Source organism: Lathyrus oleraceus, chromosome 2 (assembly GCF_024323335.1).
Source record: "Lathyrus oleraceus cultivar Zhongwan6 chromosome 2, CAAS_Psat_ZW6_1.0, whole genome shotgun sequence".
Lineage (NCBI taxonomy): Eukaryota > Viridiplantae > Streptophyta > Magnoliopsida > Fabales > Fabaceae > Lathyrus > Lathyrus oleraceus.
Genome location: NC_066580.1, coordinates 157,424,285 through 157,449,087, shown reverse-complemented (window position 1 = coordinate 157,449,087; position 24,803 = coordinate 157,424,285).

The window sequence follows — 24,803 nt, the reverse complement described above, 5'->3', positions numbered from 1 at the left end:
AGATGCTATGATCCTTGAGGCAAATGCAATGAGAAATGATATGATGCCATGAGGGATCTTAGGGTCAAAATTAGGGTCTTACATATGGCTTCTCATATAACAACGATGACAAGTTATGGCTTCTCACATGACAAAAATCGAAGGTGTTCCGGTTTCTCACTTAACGATGATGGTAAGTTATGTCTTCTCACATAACAAAGATGTAAGGTTCTGACTTCTCATAGAATGATAATGGTAAGTTATGGCTTCTCACATAACAAAAGTGATAGGTTACATGTTCTCACGTAACAAAAAAGATTGAGGGTCATGGCTTCTCATAGAGCAAAAATCGACAAGTTACAAATTCTCACGTAACGAAATAAGTGTGTTTTGGCTTCTCACTGAACAAAACGATAATAGGTCCTGGTTTCTAACATAATGGTAATGATATGTTATGGCTTCTCACATAACAAAAGGGTTGGGTTCTAGATTCTCACAGAACGAGGATGACAAGTTACAGATTCTCACGTAACAAAAAATGAAAGGTTCTAGATTCTCAAAGTACAAGGTAATAGGTTATGGATTCTAACATAACAAAAAGGTTGGGTTCTGGATTCTCACAATACAAGGATGACAAGTTACAGATTCTCACATAAAAAAATGAAAAGTTCTGGATTCTCACAGAATAAGGTAATAAGTTATGGATTCTCATATGATACAAAGGTTGGGTTCTGGATTCTCATATAATGACCCAAATGCTATCCGATATCTCACAGATTCAATGGGCTTTTGAACTTGGTTTAATAAGAAACTAGCCTTTGCAAGTGCCAAACGATGTTGGACTTTGGGCCAAGAGGTAAGTTGTTGATGGAAACATGTATGTATGATATACAAATGAGCATAATACATTTCGGGCTATGCATGATTTATGATGCATTGATGAAGATCGGGTTAATGTGACATGCACAATGGAGCTTTTGTGTGGTTTTGGAATTTTGATTCCGTAACACATGGAACTCTCCCAAATCTTGGTATAGATAGATACTTATGGATCCTTCTGTCAAGCCTATTGCTTAAGTACCAAGTTGATAATCCCTTTGGAAAGCTTATGGGTCGTTCCCCATGGAGATTTTTCTATGTTGATCCAAGAGTGCTTTACAACTTTGTGACTTTTTGAAAAAACGTTGATTCTCCTTTAATCATTTCAAATGTCAAAGCGTTTGTGTTTTTAATATGTTCATTATTCCTTATCTTTAAAATTATATCATCAAACATAAATGGCATTTTGGAAAAAGGGAAGACAAAGAAAACATGAATGAAAAGATCTTAATAGGAAAATTTGGGATTTTATTCATAGAATGGTAGCACATAAAGGTGTAGCTCCATATGGAATATTACAAAGGGGACAATTGAAAATGGCAGTGGGAATGAGGTTTACACTGAATCAAAATAACCACTACTTTCCCTATAACCCTGAGTCCCCGGAACCTTGATTTTGAAGAGAGCAACTGGATTGATCCTTCCTGCTTTTGGTTCTTCTATGTTGATTAGGGGTGTTCATTGGTTCGGGCAAACCTGAACCAAACTGAAATCTAAACCAAACCATAGTGTTTGGATTGGGAATCTTTTCAGTTTGGGCAAGAACCAAACCAAACCGATGACAATTAGTTTGTGCATCATATTTTCAATTTTCTACCTGCAAACTCATCTACACAAACCAACCATAATTAATTATAATGAAAATTACTACCAAACATTCAACTCTTGAGAAGAAAAAAGTGAAATGTAGCATGTGGGCAAGTTATGCTATTTTAATTTGTTATTTGAAAAATGTTAGTGTATTGTGTTATCCGAGCATAGAGCTATGAAACACATTCATTTTCATACTAACTCAAGTGACTAATTATAGATTCAAAAGTCTTTATATTAGATGTTTTTCTTGTTAGATATTTTTGAATATATTATGGAAAAATTGCTAGTCTTGTTAGATATTTCTTGTTAGATATCAAGTGAGGTGGTAGCTTCAAGGGTGTCTCTCTCCATTAGGTGTACTAATCATGACTATTTTGAGAATTATCATGTCATCACCAAGATGGTATATCATGAGGTAATCAGATTATACATCGAACAAGCATTCAAAGAAGGAATTGTTATTAGATTAAAAGACTTACTTGATAAACCTACTAATGTATTCCATCCATTTAAAAAGAGGAAGCAAGTTATTTTTGTTGCTAACTGTGAGTGCATTATACTCTTAGATGTGTTTTGAATGATGTCAAAACTAGGTAGCTTAGTACTTTGTGTATATTGGACCTTATCATCTTTGTCTATATGTGCATCATCATTATAGGACATGTAGAATTAGATTCAATTGACCATATTATGCTAAAAATATGATTTTTCATGAAAAAATAGTCAATGGGTCGATACATACCAAGATGAGTCAATACATATTGAGTGCATTTTCAAAGGAAATGGTTATGTGTTGTATGTATCAATACAAAGGACGAATCAGTCGACACGAGATACGATTAAGCCGACTCATCCATTGTTGGAGTCGACTCAAACTGAAAGCATTTTTTTGACTAAGCTGATTTTCCCTCTATGAGTCAATACATAACATGATTGAGCTGATACATAGCGCGAATGAGTTGACTCATCCTGTCTTGGAGTCGACTCATACTGAAGCAATTTTTTAATGCAAATTTTTATGCCTTTGATGTATTGACTCATTGGGGCTTCGTATTGACTCATTCAAATTTAGATTCAATACATTCTATTTTGAGCAAATACATGTATTGACTCAATTTTTTCTAAACTTTTGGCCAAAAATAATTTGTTTTGTTTGTTATTTATGTTACACAACATACATATAAATATGAATTCATACATCTTTTCTAAATCATTGAAACCTGAAAGATACAAAGAATTCTCATCATCTTCAACCTTTCTTTGCATGCATTTAATAACTATACATAATCATTTTTGTTGTTTGTCATCAAGATAAAATTAATTAGGTCTAATTTAGGTTGATGCAAATCAAATAGTGTTGAATTTTTCTTTAGGGGATTCGTTGATAAAAATCATTAGGATTTTTCCTCCAAGATCAATGGTTGATTTGAGGTTTTTTTTACACAAGTATTTACAACTTGGATTCAACTCAGTGAAAGCTTTGAAGAACGAGATTTTTTTGAAAGGAGTAGCGGTAACCAGAGGATCAATTGAAAGGCTTAGGGAAAGATTTCATAATTTGGATCCAGCCGAGTGAAAGCTTTGAAGAATGGTGGTTCGGTCAAAGGAGTAACAGTAATTGAAGGATCAAATTGGAGATCTTTGGACTTGATCTAGCTAAGATCAAGGGAAGAGAAGAAGCTAGGATTGACATTAAATATAGGGTTTGGAGGTTTGATTTTCTACTACTTCTCTTGTAAACTAATATTGCAAAGGTTAATTACAATATCTCAATTCAATTTCGAATTAAGAACAATTGGGGAACTTCCTAAATAAATTTTGGTGTTCCCTCTCTCTCTACCTCCCTCTCTCTCTGTATCTCTCTCTCAACCTATTTTTACAATTTAATAATACTTAGTGTGTAATTTGATTTGCTAAAAATTATGATTGTGTTGAGGTGTCTTAAACTGTTTTTGTTAAACCATTGCAATATAAACAATTGAAATTGATTTGTCAGACCTTCAATAAAAAGAGAATTAAGCCTGGTGTATTTAACACCAAGTTTTTGATAATTAGACTACACACTAAGTGTTCGATAAAATTCCTTAGTCAAGTTTATTTTTACATCGCATTGAAAATCGTTTATCTTAGTGTGGATTATATTAAAACAAATTATATTGAACTTGTTGGTTTGCTTTTCTTATCTTTAGCATACTTTATACTATGGGTTGTACGCATATCCAATTCTACCAATAACGGTTCAGATAGATAATAGTCGATCCGGATTCGCTTCAGCTTGCCATAGAAAAATACTTTTCAAACATGATCTTTAATAAGAAAAAATTTATTTGGCGATCTACCCAACCCACCCTTCTAGGTCGTTTCCCTCATCTAACAAGTGGTATCATGAGCACGTTATCTTGTGCTTCAATTTCGCTTATTAGTTTATGGTTTCCGAACCAAAAAGGGCTTATAATAAAGTACCTATTTTTAATGGCGAGAACTATGGTTATTGGAAGGATTTTATACGTATCTATACTAATTCTATTGATAGAAAAGTATGGAGCGTCATCCAAAATGGTCCATTTTAAATAACAATGACCAATGCAGATGGTGTTATTGTACAAAAACCGGAAGCACAATGGGATGCGGAGGATGATAAAATATGGTCTAGTTATTGGAAAGGAAGGAATATTCTAATCTTCATTTTAGAAGTTGATGAATATTACCATGTTTCTCATTGCAAAACCTCTAAAGTTATGTGGGACTAACTACAAGTTGCCCATGAAGGTACAAATGAAGTCAAACAAGCTAGAATCAATACTTTGAATCAAGAGTTTGAACTCTTTCATATGAAGCATGGTGAAACCATTGCCGATATATAAAAGAGATTCACTAATCTTATAAACCGTTTGAATGCAATTGGTAAGCCGGTTTCCAGTGATATTGCTAATAATTTATTTTTGAGATGTCTTAATAGAGAATGGCAACCTAAGGTCACCGCCATCAAGGAAACTAATAACCTATTAACTTTGGACACTACAACTTTGTTTGGTAAGCTTGAAGAACATGAGGAAGAGCTCGTTAACTTATAGAAGAATGAGAAGAAATTTAAGAAAGAAAACAACAAAGAAAAAGAGGTGGAAAAGAATTTGATTGCTCATGTGGCTTCTAGTTCCAAATAAAAACGTAGGTAGTTAACTTACCTTCATAAAGAAAACATGGTTTGAAAATTATTTAAAAATAAAATAAGAAGTTAATAGGATAAAGATAATATTAAGAAAAAATAATAATTGAAAAGGAAAATATAAATAAATAAATAAATAAAATAATAATGAAATAAGTAAAAAAAAGTAGTTAACTTAGCTTCATAAAAAACTTGGGTTTGAAATATAAAAAAAAAAAAGATCTTAGTAGGATAAAGATAATTTAAAGAAAATCTAACAATTGAAAATGAATATATAATAAATAAATAAAATAAATAATAAAGAATGATATAATTACAAAATTACCCTCAAATTTGAATCCAAAAATTACTAAGAGACTTAACAACGATTCCTTCCCAAAATGTGTTATCATAGGCAACAATTCCACCCATCAATTTCAATAGTTATTTTTGTCAGCATCAATAAAGACAAAGTCATAAATCCCTTGAATATGAAATATAAAATATAACATCATAATTGATCAAAGAAATTAAATATGTTAAGTAAGTGACTTACATCTTGTAGGAGTTTATCTTGTATTCGCTTATCAGGAAGGGGTGAAGTTGGAGATTCTATATGGTTAGTAGTGAATCTTCAAGTCTTTATGATTTATAACTACTTCATTTATCCTAATTATATTGAATCAACGCATAACTATTCTACTTGCATTATATTTGAATCCCAAAAAACTACATCAATATTTACATTCACATATATAATTTCATCATTGTCATAGCCACCAACAACATTATACATATAGTTTCACCGAGGCTAAGAAGAAGAACAACTACTATATAATGTGACTTTTGAGTTATGTATGTAGTTGTTATTGTAGTTACTTTCATAGTAATAGATGGAATTGTGAGAAAATGGAGAGAGCGGAGTTAAGAGAGTATAGTTGAGAGTGGTTTAGAGAAAGTGGAGATTGATTATAAGTATAATATCCTACGAAATGTGGGGTTGCCTTTTTTTTTAAATGGGAAGATATAAAAGAATTTAATATGAGAAGTTTTAAAATAATTTAATTAAATTAGTGATAAACATAAAAAAAAAAAAAAGGTAGTTAACTTACCTTCATAATAAAAAATGTGGGTTTGAAATTTTTTTAAAAATAAAACAAGAAGTTAATAGGATAAAGATAATTTTAAAAAAATAATAATTGAAAACGAAAATATAAATAAGTAATAAAAAGGTAGTTAACTTACCTTCATAAAAAATGTGGGTTTGAGAACTTAAAAAAAAAAAAAAGTTAGTAGGATAAAGATAGTTTTAAGAAAAAATAATAATTGAAAATTAGTAATAAAGTAAAATTCTTTCATTCACTTATTTGTCACAATCATCACATCACTAATGACAATTTCATCTATATTAAAAAAATAATCCCTCTTTAATTATTTCAAGTTTCAATATATCCTTTCATTTTAATTATGAAATTCATTCACTTTCCTCTTCTTTTTTCTTACTTAATTCTATCTTTCTCTTCTTTCTCTCATTTCTTTTCTATCTTTCTCTTCTCTTTCTATCTCCTTTTAATATTAAACATTACTTTCTCATATTGATGATTATATTTTTAAGAAGTTTGAATACTATTTTTTCCTATTCAACTAAAAGAATAAATATGCATGATTTAATTTGAAAATTATTTTTCTTCATATTTTCATATTCTTTTTCTTATAGTAAATTTAAAATAATATAGTGGTTTATTGTGTGAATATTATAAAATAATTAATAAATGTAGTGATTTTACGAATTTATTGATGTTTTATTTATAAAAAAACAAATACCGTAATGTTATTTGGACACAAAAGTTATATAAGGTGTTAGAATTAATTTATTTTAGAAATTTGTAGACAAAGTTTGTTAGAAGGTATTTTATATTTCTCATTAAGTCCCACTTGTATTTAAGCATGTTAGTGGTGTGAACAAATAATATATTTTATTTCGTTATCACCTTGTGCACCAACAATTGGTATCAAGAGCTCCGGTTCAAATCTAACAGGAAACACCACGGGAAACACTAGTGAAACAGTGAGGCGTTGTGTGATTGATTTCTGTTCGAAGAATTCGTGTTGAATTTCTGACTAGAATTGTAACAGAATCACATATATTGACTCCGCGGGATTGGGAAACACCGTGTTTAGGTGAGATATGAGTGTATTGTACAAGGTTGAAGATGAACGAAAACGATAATCTGAGTACCAAGCTTCTAGTGTTCGATGGTAGAAACCAGAGTCGTTGGATGATTCAGATGCGTATGTTGTTTGGAACTCAAGATATTCTTGATCTCATCAACGACGATTACGTTCAGGTTGCACTTCTAGAAAATGCAATAGATGCATAGAGAAATGCTCAGCGTGATCTGAGGAAGAAGGATCAGAAGGCTATGTTCTATATCCATCAGTGTGTGGATGTGAACGTGTTTGAAAAAATCATTGATTCGACGATGATGAAAGCTACATGGGACACACTGGTGTCGGTGCTACGATGGTTATGCATCAGTGAAGAAGGTGAAGTTGCAGTCTCTAGAATCTCAATATGAAAAACAATGAGAAGGTACCTGACTACATCTCCAGAGTGATTCTAATCACAAATGAGATGAAGTCGTGTGGAGAAACTCTCTTTGAAGAAAGTATCATTGAGAAGGTACTTAGATCTCTTACTCCTCAGTTTGATTACACCGTTGTAGTAATTGAACATTCTAAGGATCTGAGCACCATGATAATCGAAGAGCTACAAAGCAGTCTAGAGGCGCAAGAGTTGCATCTAACTAAAAGAACCTCTGAGAGAGAGGTAAAGCAAGCTCTGAAAGCTTCTTTTATCAAGAAAGAACAGAAGCGGTCTTGGTCAGAAGTCAAGAAAAGACATGGTAGGTCTCAGAAGTCAGAAACCTCAACTTCTGGGAGCCAGAAGGGAAAAGAGAAGTATGACAAGAAAAAAGTTCAATGTTACTGTTGTAAGAAAATTGGCCACTTCACTGCAGATTATTGGTCAAATAAGGAGAGGAAATCAGAAGAGACGGATATAGCCAGAAGTTCTGATGATGAACATGTGCTATTAATCACTTCTGATTCTGATAGCGCATCTCTAGAAGAATGGTGGTATATGGACACTAGTTGTTCAAACCATCTTACTGGAAATAAGAAATGGCTGGTTGATTTTGACTATAGGAAGAGGACCAAGATCAAATATGATGATGATAAGTATATGAAGGATGAAGGAATATGGAATGTTAGAGTGATTCTGAATAATGCAAAATCTGCATTAATTCATACACGGATGGTATGTTCGTGGCATGGAGAGCAATCTGATGAGTGTAGGTCAATTAATTAAAAAGGGATTCCTAGTTACCATAAAGGACAATCTTTTGAAGTTGTATGATTGTAATCAGAAGCTGATTATGGTGTCAGAACATGGAAGGAATAGAACATTCAAGGTGAATGTTAAAACTGCAAACTCTGAATGCCTTAGCACAATAAGTGTTTGAAGGAAAGTGAGTTGTGGCACAAAAGCTTTGGTCATTTGAACTTCAGAAGCTTAGGGAATCTGAATTCTAAGAAACTGGTACATGGAATTCCTGCAATTAAGAAACCAGAAAAGTTATGCAATGTGTGCATGAGAGGGAAGCAACCAAGACTACCATTTGCATCAGAAGTAGCTTCAAGAGCAAAACATGCTTTAGGAGTAGTGCATTCTGATGTGTATGGACCATTTCCATAACCTTCACTAGGAGGGAGTAAATATTGTGTGTCATTTGTGGATGAGTTCACAAGGATGACATGTGTATCCCTTATAAAGTTCAAACACGAGGTGTATGCTGAATTTAAGAAATTCAAAATCAAGGCTGAGAAACAGAGTGGCCAGACTCTGAAGATTCTTAGAACTGGTGGTGGAGGTGAGTATAACTATACAAAGTTCAAGAAATTCTGTGAGGAGAATGGATTTGAGCATGAAGTGACTGCTCTATATACTCCTCAACACAATGGTCTTGCTGAAAGGAGAAATCGAACTTTGCTTGATATGACAAGGAGCATGCTAAATGAGAGAAAGCTTCCTAACACTTTGGGGAGAGAATCGGTTGCCACTGCAGCATATGTGCTCAATAGGTATCCAACTAAGAAGTTGAAGGGAATTGTTCCTTTTGAGAGTTGGATTGGAGATAAGCAAAGTGTGAGACATTTCATAGTATTTGGTTATGTCTGTTATAAACATGTTCTATATGCTACTAGAAAGAAGCTGGTTGATAGAAGCAAGGCGATGTTACTAGTGGGGTATCATAGTACATGTGCTTATAAGCTTTATTGTCCATTCACTAATAAAGTTGAAGTAAACAAAGATGTTGTTTTGAAAGAGTCATAAGTATGGGATTGGAGCAAGTCTCAATCCAACTCCAGTGCAAAGTTAACTTCTGAAGATATTGATTCTAATTCTAAAGATGAGTCAGAGCCTGAAAATGATTCTGAGAGTGAGTCAAAATCAGAAGGTGAGATTGATTTAGAGGAAAAATCTGATTCTGATCCAGATTCTGATGGTGATTTTAATTCTGGTGATCCAAATTCTGATGGTGATTTAGATTCTAGTGGTAGTCCAGATTCTGGGATATTCCATATTCTGAAGATGGTCATGCTTCTGAAGTCGGTACTTCTGGAGTTCCATCATCTGATATTGTTCTAGAATCAGAAGGTTCTCAACAAGTTCAGAGGACATAAAGAATCAGAAACATTCTGAGAAGGTTTGTAGAGTTTTGACATGCTACAAGATACTGAAGAATATTCTGAAGGGGGAGTTACTTAGTGTGCCATGTTAGTAGACTCTGAACCCGTGAGTACGGAAGAAGCTCTCAAGTAGAAACTCTGGTTGAAGTCCATGAAAGAAGAACTTGATTCCATAGAGAGAAACAAGACTTGGAAGTTGACAGAACTTTCAAAGAACAAGAAAGCCATCAGCGTGAGATGGGTTTATAAGGTGAAGCTAAATCCAAATGGATCAATTGATAAACACAAAGAAATGTTAGTCGTGAGAGGTTTTCTTCAGAAACACGGGTTAAATTACTTTGAAGTGTTTGCACTTGTAGCAAGACATGAAACAATCAGGCTGGTGATTGTGATAGTTGCTAACAGGAATTGGACTTTGATGCATTTAGATGTGAAATCTACATTTCTGAACGGTCCATTAGAAGAAGAGGTTTCTGTGTCACAACCTTCTGGATTTGAGAAAGAAATCAGGAAGGGATGGTGTACAGATTACACAAAGCCTTGTATGGACTAAAGCAAGCCACTAGAGTTTGGAATCTGAAAATTGATTCATTTTTCAAGAAGAAGGGATTTCAGAAATGTGATATGTGTAAGACCCCAATTTTGACCCTAATATCCCTCATGGCATCATAACATTGCATTTGCATTGCCTCAAGGATCATTAGCATCTTGGTTCCCTTTGCCTTTGGGTGGGACCTCTTGTGAGTGGTTTGAGATTACCAAGCATGCTTGATTTGTATCTCATTGTTTTTCTCATTTTGTTTACTAACCAAAAGCACAAAAATATGTCACTAACATCTGTTGTTTGTAGCTTAAGCAATCACAAGGTCAAGAGCTTCAAGGAGATCCTTTGTGCAGAGATATGGTCAAGAGAAGATGAAAGCAAGCATGATAATGGTTCCCAAAGCTCTCATCCATAAAATATGCCTCCCTAGTATCTCAATTCATCATTTTTATCAAAGCAAGTCAAAGGGTTTGAGGTTTGTTCCCCAGAGAAACCCTAATTCATCTGTGCACCACAATGCCTTGCTCATAAAGCAACCTCAGCCCATGATCAAATAAAATCAAGGGAAGTTCTTTAATTCATCATTTCATGCATATTTGAACTTATTTTAGTGTCCTCAATCATCAATTCATCAAAATATGAGTCATAGACTTGAGAAGTTGATCAGTCAATTCATCTGACTATTTTGAAATGCACTGAGACCTAACTTTTTGTGTGTTGGTCAAATGGAGATGATCCCAAAAGAAACAATGTTCTTAAGGACAATATGAACAACTTCCATGTTTATCAAAAATTGATTTGAAGCTTGGAAGGTCATCATCCATTCTAAGACATTATAGGTCATTTTGACTAAAACCCTAATTTTGGGTCAACTTCCCAAGAACATAACTCATTCATTTTTTATGATTTTGAGGTGGAATCAAATGCATTGGAAATATTAAGATGTCTACTTCAAATGTTATGTTGAACAAAATTTCGAAATCTCAAAGTAAATACATGTGATAATGCAAGACATTATAGGTCACTTTGGACCAAATGCATTGAAAGGCAAAAAAGTCCAACTTCAAGTGCCCATAACTTTTTCATCAAAAATCCAAATTATGTAAACTTTAAGTCCATTCTAATTTTCTTTAAGATATCTACAACTTTTATGTTGGAGGTTTTTTCATTTGGGGCTTGCATCATCAAAATAGAAGGGCTTGAACATTGGCCAAATTTAGAAACTTTGCCTTTTCATGTTTTGCACCTTGCACTTTAAACTCAAATTTCACCAATTTCCACATTTCAAATGGATTTTTGCCCAACATAACAATTGTTCCTTACATCAAAACCTTTCCAACCATTACTCATATGATCATGTTTGGATTTGGCAAATGGTATTTTTGAAGAGGAGAAGTTTTTAGTTCAATTATGCATAACACTTCAAAATTCCATGCACAAGCAATTACCATTCAGATTACACGTCCATTTCACTTTGGTATGATTTCAGATTGCATTTGGCATTGAATTTGGGCCTTTTGCATGATCATGCAAGCCCATACAATGGATATCCAATTCCATGCACACGGATTGAATCACACTTACCTTGCCATTTCCTCTATAAATAGAATCCTCACTCCATTAAAATTTCATCCATGAATCAACCTGAAATGCTGCAGAACTGAAAACCTAACCTCTCACCAAAGAAGCTATTTCACTTTTTCTTCAATTTTTTTCAGATCTAAAATTCAACTACATCTGGTTGAATCTTTGGATCTAAAGCTTGTAGACCTTCATCCTTTAGTCCATTGCACTTCTGTTTTGCCAAAGGAAGCAAGGAGGCAAGCTCAAATCTCCAGAATCCAAGGTTGTCCTTCAACTGGTTTTTTCTTCGAAACTCATCATCTATTGATCTATTTGCTTGGATTTTGTGTTGGCTGAAGTCCTCTCAATAGAGGCATCATTACTGTGCATTTAATTTTTGAAATCCATCAAGTTCTCATGAACATCACAGAATTTCCATCTCTGATTTCTCTCAATATAGAGATCTAGAGTGGAATTGAGTGATACTGGGATGATGTACATCATCCCAGCTTTCCAACGGTGTATAGATCGTGTATTTTGGTCAAGCTTTTGAAACCTGCAAATGTCACCGGAATCTTCATGCTCACCGAAGAAGAAGGTGGCTTCGATAGCCGTCCCATTGCCAGATCCAATCTGGATCGTTGGATGCATTTTCCAGATCTAATCCTGGCCTTCGCTTGTTATGACTCATTTTAATTCATGGTGTTACGCGTGGACTTTGGTCTATGGTGGAAGCGTGCTTTTGGATCGTATGATCTGCCAGCTCAATTAATGAGCTCAGATCTAACGCTCCTTGTTTTTTTGAATTTCTTATTTTCTGATTTTTATTTCTTTTATTTTCATTATTTTCAAAAATTCATATCTCCCTCATTTTTAATCCAAAAATTATGGGACCAATTGCATTCTTCTCCAAATAATTTCTAGTTTCTAATTCTGATTTTTAATATTTTTTATTTTATCATTTGATATTTTTTGTGAATTTTCTCTTTTCTGGTTATTTTTAATTCATTTTAAATAGTTTTTGATATTCAAAAAATACAAAAATATTTTCCTAACCTCTTTGGATGATGATGAATCTATGAAAAATATTCTCATCAATTTTATAATTGATTTGAGATTTATTTGAGATTTTAGTTCAATTAGGTTATTTTCATTCATTTTAATTGATTAAAAATAGTTCCTGACTTTTAAAAATGCTGAAATTTTTTGTCAAACTTTGTTTGACCTTGTTGAACTTGGGATAAATCACTTGGACCTTTCAAGGTTGATTTGAAGTGATTTTGAAGTTTGACCTTTCTTTTATTTTTAATTCAAGTTTATTTTAATATTAAAAATGCCAAAAATATTTTGTTTATTGTTTAACCTTCAATCTTCATCTCATTTCTGATTTCTCATTGTTTGACTTTGACTTTCAATATCATTTGGTCAATACACATGGATTGGTACATTTTTTATTTCACCCTATGCATTTTGATCTTTCCATTTCCTTATCCATTCTTCATCTCCTTCTTCTTCCTTTTTCTTTTTGATCAATGAGTTGAAGGTTGATAAGTTGGCATTGATTAAGGAGACTTAATCTTCTTTGATTCAAATCTAATTCATCTTGATCAATTGATCAAGTGAATGGCTTTGCATTAAGGATAGGTTGTTTCCTAAATCTTGCAAAAGACTTAAACCAATACAAGATCAATTCTCTTTTTCTTTTTTGGCATGGCAAGTTGTTGGAACTTGGTTCACTAATCAAGACTTCTAACTTGTGTTGTTGCCTACATTATTATTGATCGGCCTCAGATAGTTGTGACTTCTACATAAGTTCAATTACGATTGCTTAACATAGCGCTAAATTTGCCTTATGGCACACTAACTACTAACACTAGCCATTAACAATTAACATTTACTTTATGCACTTTACATTTATGCAATTTACTATTCTTGTACATATTATCCATTTGCTTTTTCCCTTTGCTCACTTGAGCACATGTTTATGTTAATGCCATTTGCCTTTTGCTCACTTGAGCACATAATTGTGTATATACTATTGTGCTTGTGTTTTGTTTTGATTGTTGTGAACCAAATGCAAAGAATTGGACAAATGGACTTAGACTTTAGGACTTTCCCTATGCAAAAATAGAGTCAAAGAGCAACTAGCCCTCATGCCTTTAGAGTGCTATAAATGTCAAAGAGCAACTAGGCCTCATGCCTTTAGAATGCTTAAAACTTGAAGATGAACATTGGAAGGACCATATTCTAAACTCCCTCTTGTCCATTCTTTGATTGTGTTATAGAACCTTTTGTTGTGTATGTTCTTGTGCTAGGGATTCCACCTTGATTCAAATTTGAGGAACCATTGCCATGTTCATCCAAAGTGGAAGAAACAAGATGCATTGAGGATCTCTTAAGAGACTTGTGTGTTGATTGCTTGAGTTTATGCTTATGTGATTGCTTATTCCAAAGGATGGGAGCTACTTGGATCATCAATATGATTTCAAGAAAGGAACTTCATTGTGGTTTTGTTTCTTTTTCCTTACCTCTTATATGTTTAGGACTTTAGCCATTCTTCTTCTTCTCTCCACTCTAACCCAAGCCAAAACGTTTGTGCAAACATCTCACATTTGTTTTCAACATTAGAAACCTAAGCCTTATGCTTTTGATTCTCAAACTTTCTTTTCATAATACTTACTTTTGAATTGAATCTTTAAGTCAACTTTGACCATTTTGTATATACTTCTAATTGGTAAATATAACCCATTCAAATATCTTTTGTGGTTTCAATGGCCACTTTCTAATCAAAACTTTTTCATAACCTTTAGCTATTAGGTTTGAGTTATCCTTGAGGTAGATGTAATACTCACATATATCCTTAGTGATGGACAATGAGTCTTCCATGCTTATTATAGGGTTAACCCCTCACTAGCATGTTGAAGTTATCCTCACATGGTGGATTTGTGGTTTTAGGTTGAGTTTTCTCCCTTTGATAACAAAATACCTTAAAGCTTTTGGACCAATCAATCCACTCACTCATTTTGAGATTTTTACCCTGAACTACGAGGTTTTGATCCTAATCTTTTTTAAGATGGTACGTAGGCAATGGGTTTATCCATCCAAACACAAAATGTAAATAACTTGTATATTCTCTTCTCATCCCCTCAATCATGTTTGCACAAACAAATTTTCACAAAACAACAACCTTGCAACAAGTATGAAAAGGGCTCCCTAGGAGTACCTAGGATGTTTTGGGTGCCTAACACCTTCCCATTGCATAACCAACCCCCTTACCCAGATTCTCTGATTCTCTTTTACTAGTTTTTGTTAAAACTTTTAGGTTTTTGTTCGCTTTCTAACCATTCCTTTGGATAAATAGAAGTGCGGTGGCGACTCGACTTGTATGATTTACCTTGGATTTAGTCAATATCTCTAATGGTAAAGAATACCCCGCTACAGAAAAATGGCGACTCTGCTGTGGAAAAGATTTGCCTAGTGGGTTTTGCCTACTTTTCCCATTTGTTGTATTGTATTGTATTGTTTTATGACATATTTTTGTGCAATTTGGGATTACTGTATTGTATGTAATGATTGATTTGCTTGATATTAATTCCTTATATGCTTGGTGATCTTTGTGAGATGAGTTCTATACCCGGACTCGAGTGCACTTAGGATAGGAGAATGGCATAGTCTTGTTGACTTGTGTGGAGTTATTCCTTAGCAAGTTGACTTGCAAGTCCATTCACTTGGTGGAGGTCATGTTGGGATCAATAATGTCACACAAGTAGTTGTGGTTAGACATTACTCTTTCCAATATAGACCTTAGAAGCCAAGGACCTTAGTTTACCCAGCCCATCTTGGCCTATTTCTAGGATGTAGTGCGAAAGTCGTTCAAATGTAAGATTTGATACGATTGTTACGCGATACTACACTCCTAAGAGTCTCTCTTGAGAATATTTTTGGAATACGAGTAGTCGTTTCTCCGATAATATCCGAAAGATGGGATGATGACTATGGGAACCTCTTGTAGAACATGTTTGGCAGGTTTAAATCCTAGTACACTCCCTTTGGGTGGTCCTTAACTGAGACTCCATGCTCGTGACTTGCAACAAACCCTTGATTCGTGGTTGATCCGTTCATAGATCCTTAATATCAATGGAACTTGGGTGTTGATAAGGTGTAAACCATAATCCACCAAAATGGATGATTGATATTAAGGATAACATGATCCATCCCATGACCTTTGTTTGGTGTGCTTTGTTTGATCCTTGAGTGTGATTGTTGCATTCATGCATTCATGCACCCATTTGCATCCATATCATCAAAATATAAAGAAAATTTTCAAGGAACTTAAGAGGTCTATTTGCAAATTTTTAGACATGGAAAGACAAAGAAGGAATACAAAGAAGTACAGTTTCAGACAACCAGATTTGAAAGAGTTAAGGAATTTGACATCCTATGTACTAGATCCCTTGAATTTCAAGGCTCGTTTTGGGAAGCTTCTTCCTCTTCTGACTACTCAGGTGGATGAAGGATTGATGAGTGTATTGGTGCAGTTTTATGATCCCTTGTACCGTTGCTTCACATTTCCGAATTTCCAGCTTTTGCCTACACTTGAGGAGTATGCCTACCTTGTGGGTATACCTATTCTAGACCAGTTGTCGTTCAGTGGCTTGGAGAGTATTCCTACTTCTCAAGAGATAGCTAACATGTTGCATATAGATGAATCTCTGGTTGGTGCTCATATGACTACCAAAGGTGGAATTCAAGGTCTCCCTTCTGAGTTCCTCATTGCTCAAGCTACTGTGTATGGGAAGGCCATGAGTGAGGACGCCTTTGAGGCCATATTTGTACTTCTCATCTATGGGTTAGTGTTGTTCCCCAACATCGACAAGTTTGTGGATGTGAACGCTATTAGGATCTTCTCTCCTCTTAATCCCGTTCCGACTCTGTTGGGTGACACTTATTTTTCTTTGCATATGAGGAATGCAAAGGGTGGTGGTGCCATTGTGTGTTGTTTGCCTCTGTTGTATAAGTGGTTTATTTCTCACTTACCGCAGGCGGCCGCCTTCAAGGAGAACAAGGGATGTCTACGGTGGTCCACGAGACTTATGTCTCTCACTAATGATGATATCTCTTGGTACAACCGTGTGTATGATGGTGTGCAGATTATCGACTCTTGTGGTGAATTCTCCAATGTACCTCTTCTTGGTACATGTGGTGGGATTAACTACAACCCTGTTTTGGCACGACGTCAGCTTGGGTTCCCCCTAAAGGATAAACCCAATAACATTCTGTTAAAAGGTGTGTTCTTTCAGGAGGATAAAGATCCCCAAAACTTGAAGGGAGGAATGGTCCGTGCTTGGCGTAAGATTCATAGGAAAGGAAGGAAAGAGTTGGGTCCTAAGAATTGTGTTGCTATGGAGCCTTACACCGCTTGGGTTAGGAAGAGAGCGTCTGAGTATCTCATGCCTTATGAGTATCCAAGACCTACACCTTTGGTTATGGCTGGGCCTTCAACCCTCCCTAACCAAGGAGTAGAGGAGTTGAGAGACGAAGACCGATCACGTGCTTGGATCCGTGAAAGAGAGGAGTTGCTTCAGCAGATCAAAGAGAAGGATGCTTTGATAGAGTTCCTCGAACATCAGGTTATTGATGATCCTGATGATGCATGGACTTTTCTAATTCCTCAATCTTCCAAGTTTTGGAAAAAGAAGTACGATCGACTCGCCAAGGAGAAGGCAGATATGGAGGCAGCATACGAGAGGGAGGTGAAGAGGCTTCGTGCATCTTATCTTCCTATGTCCAGAGCTTTAGAAGATTGTTTCTAGGGATCCATAGGACGATTATTTTCCTTTTCTCTTGTATATGGTTACCAATACTGTACTTCTTTAATATAAAAAATTTCCCAGATATTATGTTTCCGTATAAAAATGATTAATACTTCCAAACTTTGCAAATAGAACCCTAAAGTTCCTTTGAAATAAAAAGAAAAACAACAAATCATATGCACAAGCATTGCATGCATCATGTGCATAAGCAGGTTTTGTTCCCGGCTTCTTGTCCTATGGTCTAATTCTGTGTTCTTCATTTATTTTGAAGACAAGCTGACTCACCGGTACTACACCAGAGCCAACATTTCAAGACTGATGGATCATTTGGAACAAGAGAACCGCGAACTGAAAGAGGAAGTGGTCAGATTAAGTGCCTTGATGGAGTCATTCATGGCTGCCCAGAGCCAGTCTTCTCCGACACCTTCAACTCCTCCCCAGAGGATAGTCATCTATGAGATTGTCTCCTCGACTGTGCCCGCAGCCAGTGCACACTTCGCTCCAACGACCATGCCAGCCGAATTCCCGTGGGGGATGCCTCCCAATTTCATGCCCGAGGGTCCTGTCCCAACCTTTGCTTCTATGTCGGCATCTAGCCCGGTCCTTGCTGTTCCTCCTCTTGTCGTGTATACTCTCCCCAGAGTAGACGACACCATCTATCATTCTGAGCCGTCTGAGGGCCCAGATGTCTATGAGAAGATGGATGCTATGAACGATCAATTTCTCGAGCTTCTCAAGGAATTGAAAACTCTCAGATGAAAGGATATTTTCGGCAAGTCTGCTGCCGAACTCTGCTTGGTTCCTAATGTGAAGATCCCTGTGAAATTCAAGGTCCCTGACTTTGAAAAATACAAGGGAAATACCTGCCCTCTCAGCCACCTGGTCATGTATGCCAGGAAGATGTCGACTCAGACCGACAATGACCAATTGCTTATCCACTACTTTCAGGACAGTTTGTCTGGTGCTGCCCTGCGTTGGTACATGGGTTTAGACAGTGCGAACTCCGATCCTTCAACGATCTTGGCGAGGCCTTCGTCAAGCAATACAAGTACAATGTGGATATGGCTCCCGATAGGGATCAATTGAGAGCCATGTCCCAGAAGGACAAGGAAACATTCAAAGAATATGCCCAGAGGTGGCGAGAGGTAGCAGCACAGATCGTGCCCCCTCTAGAAGAGAAAGAGATGACCAAGATCTTTTTGAAGACCTTGAGTTCTTTTTATTATGAGCGGATGATTGCTAGCGCTCCTTCTGACTTCACCGAGATGGTGAATATGGGGATGTGTCTAGAAAAAGGGGTTAAAGAAGGACATCTGACAAGAGAAGAAGGCTCTTCTGCCAAACGTTATGGGGCGTTTGCAAAAAAGAAAGATGGAGAGGCACATACTGTGACTTCTCATATGAAACCAAGAAGACCCTCTATGAGGAGGAAGACCGTGCGTCCCGCCGGTAACCAGCACCAGGTGGCTCATATAGCACCTGTCTTCAGAGATAATCAGCAGTACCAGTAACATAACAACAATCAGCAACCACCACATCCGCAATATCAACATCAACAACACCGTCCGCAACAGCAGGCCTACCAGCCTCGAAACATCAATCAAACTAGCACAAGTTACAAGAGGAAAAGGGTCACCTTCGATCCCATTCCGATGACGTATGAAGAGTTATATCCCTCTTTGATAGAGAGAAGTTGATTACTCCGCGAGACCCACCGGTTATACCTACTAACCCCCAATGGTATTATAAGCCTGAATTACACTGTGTTTATCATTCTGGTGCTCCCGGCCATGACGTGGAGAATTGCTATCCTTTGAAGACCAAAGTTCAAGACCTTGTGAGGTGTGGCATTCTGTGTTTCGAGGATGTAAGTCCTAATGTGAAGAAGAACCCATTGCCCGAGCATGGGAAATCTGTCAACATGGTCCAAGGTTGCCCTGGCAAATACAAAGTCAAATACGTCAGTCATATTCGACAGTCTCTGGTCGAGATGCATCGTTTACTATGTGATTATAGTCATTATGAGCATGACCATGATAGATGCCGAGTCTGTTCTATTAATCAAAGAGGTTGTCGCCAGGTGCACAAAGATGTTCAAGAAATGTTGGATGAAGGAGTTATTGAGATCCTTCAAAACAGAAATGTTGACGAAGATGCTGATGAGGTCAACGTAATTTCTCCAGTATTCCGGATCCCCGGGCCTGTTATCATCAAATATGATGGTAGCAAGCAGAAGGTGTCTCCCGCATTAACCATTAAGCCAGCCGGACTGGTACCGTATGTAACACCCCGATAAAATATGATAATTATTTAACTTAAGTTTAATAGTATATTATGATGATAATATGAATGAGAGGGTATTATTTTTCAAAATAAAAGATAAACCATTCATATATATTATTATTAGTATATTTATTAATTTAATTAAATAATTGGAATATTATTGGATTATTATTATTATTATAATAAAGTTGGAAATTTATGAATAATCGAGGGTAGAAGAGAGAAATCCAATTTAAGAATTTTGTTATTTTAAGAAGGAAGTGGAAAGGCTAGAGAGAGTTTTCTATCGGTACGTGAAAATAGAGAAACGACTGAAGAGTGGGAAAAGGGCAAAAAGGAAGAGCAAGAGAAAAAGGGTTGAAGAAGGGAAAAGCTTGAAGTAAAGGATTTGCCGGATTAACTCAGGTAAGGGGGTTTATCGTCGTTTAATGGGTATTATGGATTAACATGTAATGGGTAGTAATAAGCCATTGAATCGACTCTGATTAGGTTTTGAGAAATCCCTTTGAATTGTGATGAATAAATTACGTTAAAACTGTGAATGAACCTATAATTGGATGAGTCGTAATTTTCTGGACGCGTAGCTTTTTACGGAATCGAAATTGGAGGTCCGGAAGTCCTCCAACGGCGAAAAATGCGGGTAATTCTGCATTCTGTTCGTTGTTAGCGCAGGAACAGCTTTCTGTCTTGCGTTAACCGGTTAACCCAGGGCGTTAACCGGTTAACACTGTTATGATAATTAAAATAATTAAATTCTGTCTTGCGTTAACCGGTTAACCCAGGGTGTTAACCGGTTAACACTGTTAAAAATTTCAGAGAAGCGCATTCTGTTTTGCGTTAACCGATTAACCCAGGGCGTTAACCGGTTAACACTGTTTGAAAAGTGAAAAATTGATATTTAAATGTTGTGCAGTTTGGTCGTTTCAGCTGAGTGATGTAATTTAGCTGATGTATGATATAGTAGGGATCATTTCCCGTTGTTTTGAGCAGTATAGGTATTAGTAGAGTGTGCTAATACTGTGATTTATTATTTGGCATGACATGATATGATTCTGTGATAAAAATGCTGATGATGTATGATGGTATGCATAATGCTGTGAATATATCTATTATGTATGCAATTGTGGATGGACTGTTTATGGCTTAGAGTGTGAGCATATGTCCATTGTGGATTGTTGTTGATGTTTGCATGCTAGGTGATTTAGCGTGCATAGCATGGCCTTTATGGTGGTAGCTAATTCCCATGGTGAGGAATTAGTGAGTTGTTTATGGCTTAGAGTGTGAGCATATGTCCATTGTGGATTGTTGATGATGTTTGCATGCTAGGTGATTTAGCGTGCATAGCATAGCCTTTATGGTGGTAGCTAATTCCCATGGTGAGGAATTAGTGAGTGAGTCACTAGGTCTCAAATGAGTGGGACTAGTGAGCTTGGTAGCCGTATCTGGGTTTGATCGGTGAGGTTGAACTATGTGTTCACGAATAGTCGGTACCGCATGCATGGAGTCTCATTTCATAATGTGTGTATGGCGTATAATGTGAATGGATGTATTCCAATATTATACGTGTGTTTTGTGTTGTGTTGAGTATGATTATGAATTGATGTTGCCGTTGCTGAATGTGTGATATGATTAGGGTGATGAATGTGTTAATTTACTTAACATTACATGATATTTTATAATGCTTATTATATCGATTGAGGAACTCACCCTTACAACTATGTTTCAGGTAACGAGCAGTGATTGAGTAGAAGTTAGTGCTTGGAGTCTAGTGTAGTTCCTTAGTGGGTCATGCTCTGGTATATGTAACATCGGGATGGGATGTTTTACTTTGTTTTCATTTTGGTTGTTGAACAATTTTACATGTAATGTGTTACATGGTTTGCATGTTGTTAGATTTTTATCCGCTGCGAATTGTGCAATGTTTTATTTTGATTAATAAATGAGCATGACAAGTTATTTGGTGAATGGTGTGAAGTGTCAAGTGTGACACCCTGAAATTGCATATCTACTCTGATTCATATTTTGTTGTTTTAATTAATTATTGGGGTATTTCAGAAGGGTGTTACATTAGTGGTATCAGAGCATAGTCGGTCGAGTCGAGTCGTAATTATTTTGTTTCCCTGTATGTGATAGGTGTTGTGTAACCCTATCAGTACTTATTGTTTTAGCTTGTTAGATTAACTCAGAATAGAGATGGCTGGAAGAGGTAGAGACGATGCTGCGATTGCTGAGGCTCTGTGTATGCTAGCTGGAGTACTTGGAGGGAATCCGAATGTTGTGGGATTGGGAGCTGCTCGTCAACTGAGTGAGTTCCAGAAGAACAATCCTCCAATGTTCAAGGGAGCATACGATCCAGATGGTGCTCAGAAGTGGTTGAAGGAGATCGAGAGGATCTTCCGAGTGACTGAGTGTGCCGATAACCAGAAGGTCAGGTTCGGTACGCATATGCTGTCAGAGGAAGCAGATGATTGGTGGGTTGCTGCCCGCACTGAGTTGGAAGCTGCTGGGAGTGTTGAGATCACTTGGGCGGTGTTCAGAGAGAGATTCCTGAGGAAGTACTTTCCAGAGGATGTCAGAGGAAAGAAAGAGATAGAGTTCTTAGAATTGAAGCAGGGCAACCGGTCTGTTACTGAGTATGCTGCTAAGTTCACAGAGCTGTCGAAGTATTACACTCCCTATGATGAGGCAGTAGCAGATGGGGCAGAGTTGTTTATGCTGTTAGCGACTTTGGAGGCTAAAGATAAACTGGTGATTTGCGATCTAGCCGTGGTGTGTGATTTTCCTGATGTGTTTCCTGAAGAAGTGAATGAATTACCGCCAGAGCGTGAAGTTGAGTTCTTGATTGATTTGGTACCTGGTACTAGGCCGATATCGATGGCTCCGTACCGTATGTCTGCTGTTGAGTTAACTGAATTGAAGAGTCAGTTGGAAGATCTGTTGGATAAGAAATTTATTCGTCCGAGTGTGTCACCGTGGGGCGCACCAGTGTTATTGGTTAAGAAGAAAGAAGGTACTATGAGGTTGTGTGTGGACTACAGGCAACTGAATAAAGTGACGATCAAGAATCGGTATCCTTTGCCGAGGATTGATGATTTGATGGATCAGTTGGTTGGTGCGAGTGTGTTCAGCAAAATAGATTTGAGATCGGGGTATCATCAGATACGTGTGAAAACTGAGGATATTCAGAAGACTGCTTTCAGAACAAGGTATGGATATTATGAGTATTCTGTAATGCCTTTTGGTGTGACTAATGCGCCTGGGGTATTTATGAAATATATGAATAGGATTTTCCATCCGTACCTAGACAAGTTTGTTGTGGTGTTTATTGACGATATTTTGGTGTATTCGAAATCTGAAGAAGAGCATGCTGAACATTTGAGAGTAGTTTTAGGAGTTCTACGAGAAAAGAAGTTATTTGCTAAACTGTCCAAGTGTGAATTTTGGTTAGAAGAGGTTAGTTTTCTTGGTCATGTGGTTTCAAGAGGTGGTGTTGTTGTTGATCCTTCTAAGATAGAAGCGGTATCTAAGTGGGAAGCTCCGAAGTCAGTTTCTGAGATAAGGAGTTTTCTTGGACTTGCAGGTTATTATAGGAAATTCATTGAGGGATTTTCTAAGTTGGCGTTACCGTTGACGATGTTGACTAGGAAGGGGCAAGCGTTTGTTTGGGACTCAAAATGTGAAGAAGGTTTCCAAGAGTTAAAGAGAAGGTTAACTACTGCTCCTATTCTGATATTACCAAGTCCGTCGAAACCATTTGAGGTTTACTGTGATGCTTCATTGTTGGGTTTGGGTGGTGTTTTGATGCAGAATAAGCAGGTTGTAGCTTATGCTTCGAGACAACTGAAGGTTCATGAGAGGAATTATCCGACACACGATTTAGAGTTGGCAGCTGTGGTATTTGTTCTGAAGTTATGGAGGCATTACTTGTACGGGTCAAGATTTGAGGTTTTCAGTGACCATAAAAGTTTAAAGTATTTGTTTGATCAGAAAGAGCTGAATATGAGACAGAGGAGATGGTTAGAGTTTCTGAAGGATTATGACTTTGGTTTGAATTACCATCCGGGTAAAGCAAACGTAGTGGCCGATGCATTGAGTCGGAAATCATTGCATATGTCTATGTTAATGGTTAAGGAATTGGATTTAATTGAGCAGTTTAGAGACTTGAGTTTGGTGTGTGAGAGTACTCACAATAGTGTTAAATTGGGAATGTTGAAGTTAACGAGTGGTATTCTAGATGAGATTAGAGAAGGTCAGAAATCCGATGTGCTTTTGGTTGATAAGTTGACTCTAGTGAATCAAGGTCAAGGTGGTGAATTCAGAGTTGATGAGAATGGTGTTTTGAAATTTGGTAATCGGGTGTGTATTCCGGATGTTACCGAACTTAAGAAGAGTATTCTTGAGGAAGGACATCGTAGTGGCCTGAGTATTCATCCTGGGGCTACGAAGATGTATCATGATTTGAAAAAGTTATTTTGGTGGCCGGGAATGAAAAGAGAAATTGTGAGTTTTGTTTATTCTTGTTTGACTTGTCAGAAGTCAAAGATTGAGCATCAGAAGCCGTCTGGGCTAATGCAACCGTTGGCTATTCCAGAGTGGAAGTGGGATAGTATCAGTATGGATTTTGTTTCTGGTTTACCGAGGACAATTAAGAACTTTGAAGCTATTTGGGTGATTGTTGACAGATTGACAAAATTGGCTCATTTCATTCCGATCAGAATGGATTATCCGTTAGAGAGATTAGCTGAGTTGTATATTAAGAAAATTGTAAGTTTGCATGGTATTCCGTCGAGTATTGTTTCGGACAGAGATCCTAGATTTACATCGAAGTTCTGGGAAGGTTTGCAGAGGGCTTTGGGAACTAAGCTGAGATTGAGTTCTGCATATCATCCGCAGACTGATGGTCAGACTGAGAGGACGATTCAGTCACTGGAGGATCTTTTGAGGGCTTGTGTTTTGGAAAAGGGAGGTGCTTGGGATTGTTATTTACCTTTGATTGAGTTTACCTACAACAATAGTTTTCATTCGAGCATTG